The sequence below is a fragment of the Dromiciops gliroides genome, chromosome 4, assembly GCF_019393635.1.
Source record: "Dromiciops gliroides isolate mDroGli1 chromosome 4, mDroGli1.pri, whole genome shotgun sequence".
In the NCBI taxonomy this organism is placed as follows: domain Eukaryota; kingdom Metazoa; phylum Chordata; class Mammalia; order Microbiotheria; family Microbiotheriidae; genus Dromiciops; species Dromiciops gliroides.
In genome coordinates, this window is record NC_057864.1 from 303,894,199 (window position 1) to 303,899,472 (window position 5,274).

General features: G+C 38.5%; 1 pseudogene; it reads right to left on the minus strand.

The window, feature by feature from the left end:
* Positions 1 to 974: 974 nt before the first annotated feature.
* Positions 975 to 1,842, minus strand: LOC122726703 (annotated as a pseudogene).
* Positions 1,843 to 5,274: the final 3,432 nt, after the last annotated feature.

Here is a 5,274-nt window from a genome sequence, read left to right on the forward strand (position 1 = left end):
GCCCCCAACTCCAGCTGTAATATCTGCCAAAATGAAATATGCACCTATACTTAGCACCCACCTGGTTCATGCTGGGAACATGCGAATGGCTTCTGCCTGTGTGCAGAGCTCTGAACCTCAAATTGTGAGCCCCCCTCCCCAACACACACACCACTCTAGACAAATTAATGTCTCTCTCTTGAGGTTTTTCTATTCTCCCTGACTCCCCTTCCTCAAAGTCTAGTGAGATCCTCTACTTCTGGGTCTCTCTCTTTTCTAGGACATATTAATCAATATGTACCCTCCCCCTTACACACACATCTCAGTTGACACACATCTGCAATCACTCATATCTGGACACACACACACACACACACACACACGCGCACGCGTGTGCACATTTAGGCTTTCTTTACATTTGTACTGTCATACATTTAACATGTCTCTATTTAGAATCTCTTTCATTTAAACCTCTCCCATCAGGATTGAATGAATGAATGAATGAATGAATGAATGAATGAGGGACTTTCCCAAAGCTAAAGTGCCCTTGTGTAGCTGTAACTACCCTCACACCTATGCATCTCTCACCTATCTAGCCTTTTTCATACATCTTCTGAGCTTCTAGCCATTGCCTTCCCCTCTCTTTTTCCCTCTGGAGAACCTTCCAAGAACTCAAAAGTGATTTATTGTTTCTGGCAAATATCCTACTTCAGATCTGGCACTCTCATATCCAATATCAATACTTACCAGGATTCCCAAGGATTCATTGATGCCCTAGGGTGGGGAGAGAGGTTTGAGGGAGCTTTTTTATCATCATTACTAAATATACCCCTCAGGAAAGGGTCTCCTAGGGACAGAGGAGTGGGAGGTATGGGAACCAGAGAGGTGGAGGCTATGGCTGATTTAGGGGCATATCTCTGGCACAGTACTATCAGTGTTAGTTCCTATTGGAAGGAGTGGGGATCCTGGAGGGAGAGGGAGGTATAACTCTCAACTCAGATCTGTTTTTTGTGTTTCACAGGAGCGAACTTGACATTCTCCTGTTCTGTGGAAGGAGGTGGAGTCTCCAGATGAAAGCTGATCATGAGCTGATAGACAAAAACTCCAGCAACAGCACTAAGAAGCGGTGAGACCGGGGCCCATCACCAGTACCGACCCATTGTGAAGACCTCAGGACCCCAGCCAGCAATGGTGGTGAACAGGCAGGGAGCAAAATCTCGAGCTGGATTAACAGCATAACCAGAGTTGAAACCCATGGATGTACCGATGACCAGGACCACAAAGCCAACAGTAAAGGCTTCAAGATCTCAGGGAACTGGGTTCTTGTGGGGATCCACAATAGCCAGCACACAGACAATGAATGGCCAATGAACTGGTCAAAGAAGTCATTGACCATGTCCAAGTGACCAGAGAGGTATTTGGCAAAGATGCTGGCAGTGCCATTGGGGCTGGAGACAAAAAATTCATTACCAGCAAAGGCCCAAATTGCATCATAGTATAGCTCAAAGACAATCCCATCCCCTAGGAAGCCCCCAATGTCTGGGCCAGTGTATAGATGGGCAGCTTGATCCATGGCTCCCTTGCCAGAAAGCACATGGCAAAGGTGACAGCTGGATTCAGGTGGGCCCCGGACACTTGGCCAGCAATAAGGATGCCAAGTGTGACTGCAAAGCCAAAAGCCAGGTTGATGGTAAGAAAGCCACCATGGGTCCCTCTGCTCAGCACAACATGGGCCACAGAGCCACAGCCGAACATCACTACTATGAGAATCCCAAGGCATTCAGTGAGAGCCTGTTGCAGCAGCTCGTACTGGATCTGCAGTAGGTCCCCGCAGCGCGACACGAGCTCCTTCTGACGGCCCATGGTTTAGAGTGGTGACCCAGTAGCATGGGGCAAGAATTCGTGGGTAAGAGCGTGAGCGTATGTGGGAGCTCCATACAGGAGCGCCTGAGCTGCAGGTGCCAGAGCGGAGCACGGGGAAAAAAGGGAGGACAGGAGAGGAACCAAGGGTACAATTTTAATTTTTAATTCATTATTTTCTTCAGTGAGATTATGCACCTTCCCCCCCCCCCCATTTCACAGGATGAATTTTTTAAGGAATTGTTTTCTTCAGTCAATCTTTGTGCTTCCTTTCCCAAGCTGCTGAACTCATTGTTTCTTATTGATTAATCATAGCCCATTACAATAATATATCATTGTTTAAGTCATCACCTAATTACTACATTCATTGGATCCCCAGCTGTACTTAAACCAGTTCCTATTTTATAATAGGCAAGGTATATTTGTTAACTGGTTGATAGAGAAACAAAGAAAAATATTTGGTGAAAATGTATTTCAATTTAAGGCCACAAGGTATAGATAATAAAGATACACATTTTGAGGCCATGGTGAACATGGAGATTGATGGGTTAGTACAGCTTCATCTAGGAACTTTTGATATTTGTCTTCCTAGCTTCCTTTTATTTGGCAAGGGTGCTAGAGGATCTGGGGATTAAGAAAAAAAATGAAAGAAAACAAAACTTCAGGGGCTCAGACATACATACCACTCAGGTAAGGTTTTATTTTCAAAACCTTCCAACTGCCTGAAATTGATTTGGGCATACAAATGTTCTCATAAAGGAGTTAAACAGAATTGATAAGAACCTATATATTTTCTAATGTCATATACAAGACAGGGGTGATGGAGTTCCTAGCAGTAGGAAACCAGTTAAATAGATAGACTGAGTGAAAGCTATCTTTTTCTTAGCCCTAAATTGGCTGTGCTGATTCATAATCTTAGTCATTACTAAAAAGGATTATCAGTTTACCCCTTAACAGGGAGTTGTTTTCTAGTGACCATAATGAAAGGCAGGTATCCTGAAAAAAATGAAACCTATAAACTTTATCAGGAAGAAACTCCATTGACATAAGAACAAAGGAGCATTACCTGGCAGAGATTCAAGACTATTCTGTAGAAGTCTTGAACAAAGGAGCACATCATGAAAACCCATTAGGAACAATGTAAATACATCATCAGAAGGCACTAGTGCCTTTGAGTTGCCTCTATGTAAATGTGCCCCAGGGAACAACTGTTCTCCTTTTTGTGTACCCCTATACTCATGTCCTCTAGGTATATTTTCATACTGTTAGTGAAGAGGTTTGTAGAAGAATGTGCCCCCAGGTTTATGGGCACAAAAGTTATATTGGATTTCTCCTTTAATGCTATTTCATTACATATCTATGTTGTATTAATAGTACCTTTGGATGATTCATAAAAGTGAATATACTGGTTGGGACTCATGAGAATATCAAGCCACAGAATACTTTTAAAGTGGAATTTGTCTTTTTTTCTGAGGAACACGAAATGTGAAAAAGGATGCCCTAGGTGCTATAAAAGAATATGGTTTCTTACAATATAAGCTAATTACTAGCTATGTCTTCAAGTACAAATCAATTAACCATTTGAAGGCTTGCTTATCTTATCTGTAAAATGGAGATAAATCTTTAACTGTTACAATGTTGTAATTTCTAAACATAGTTATGTAATAATGATTATATTACTATATTATCTTTTCATTAGAAATGTACACACAATTGATCTTTCCATCATGGACAGTAAGCTACAAATTAGTAAAAACACAAAAAATACATTCAGTATAAATGTGCAAGAATCTGGTTGTGCTTTGAAAAAGAAATAAATGAAAGAACACGATAACCAAAGTTACTGTTTTCTGAGATTTTATAATATAAACAAAAGTGATGTCATCATTTGTTTGCACAGATATTTTCTTCCAATATAGAATGAAGTATTTAGCATTTCAATGAGATATTTCTTCTTTTTATTTTATGCTTTATACTGAGAGAAAATATGAATACAGCTTAATCTGCCCAAGAAAAAATTACCTTTGAATATAAAATGAGGCTTAAAATAACTTGCTACATACTTTTACTTTTCTAAATATCATGGTTTTTAAGTCCTGAGAGGTTGTTTGAAAAGAAAATCAGCTAAATATCATCATATGCAGTAATATTTGGGTTCTCCTTTTATGAGTTATTTTTATAACATTTATTTATTAGTTAACTATCTATTTGTTTGTTTATCTATGCTGATTTTTTCCTCTAATTTCCAATGTCTAGTGACTCATTATATGTAGTCATAGACTTCAGAGAATAGGTCTACTTCTGATATTTTCTAGTTCTGTCACCACGAGCACAGTCATTTACTCTCTCAAAATGTTTCCTCAGGAGAGGTGATGTATTATGGGAGAAACCAGGCTGATGTGTGAGTCAGGAAAGATTTGGGTTCATTTTATTCCTCTGAATTTCACTAACTGTGTGACCATAACTAAGACCCTTAACCTCTCTCAGTCAAATTTTTGTTTGGTTTTGTTTTTAATCTGCATATATATATATATATATATATATATGTGTGTGTGTGTGTGTGTGTGTGTGTGTGTGTGTGTGTGTATACATATATGCACATGATTGAAACTTGTGAAAATTGGCTTAGGTGAGCTTTTTGTTAAATATTCAGTGTGCTCATTTATATCTCAGAAGCAAATTTCTCACAATACAAATAGGTCTTTTGGATTTATTGTTTTGATTTTGTCTAGACTTCAGAAGTAATGGAGAAAATGTTCATCATGCTGATTATATTTAAAGTATATATAGGATACACTTTTTTTCCTTTTTTCCTTACATCTGGCTGTTAAATAATTACTAGCACATCCTTGGATAAGAGACAAAGAATAGAGAACTGAATAGAAATCTGGCCTGATCCAAAGGTCAGGAGAACTCTGATTAATGTTCTTCCTATTACATATATGACTCCGGGAAGTTGTATGAGGCAATTAAATAGTGTAGTGGTTTAGTGCTAGGTTTGGAGTCAGGAAGACCTCTATTTGAATCCTGCTTTAAATAGTGACCAGCTGTGTGCCACTAGTTAAGTCACCTAACCTCTTTCAACATTGGTTTCTTAATCTGTAAAATGGGAATAAAAGCTCCTACTTCACAATATGGTTATGGGGTTCCAATGAAATAGTGTATGTAATTCAAATTGCTTTGAAATCATGAAGTACCACATACATGTTTATCATTATCATCATCATTAGTGTTCTAGGTACTAATATATATTGGTAGAAGTAAGCTTCTTCACTCAGACTTACGTACAAAAGCTAAATAGGAATGGTGCCACTAAACTATACATAAGAATCCCTAAGTGTATAAATGCTAACATTATTTACATTATATTGAATTTTTCTTTTTTTTCAACTATTTCCCAATTATATATTATATATTTCAGCTAGCACTCTTGAG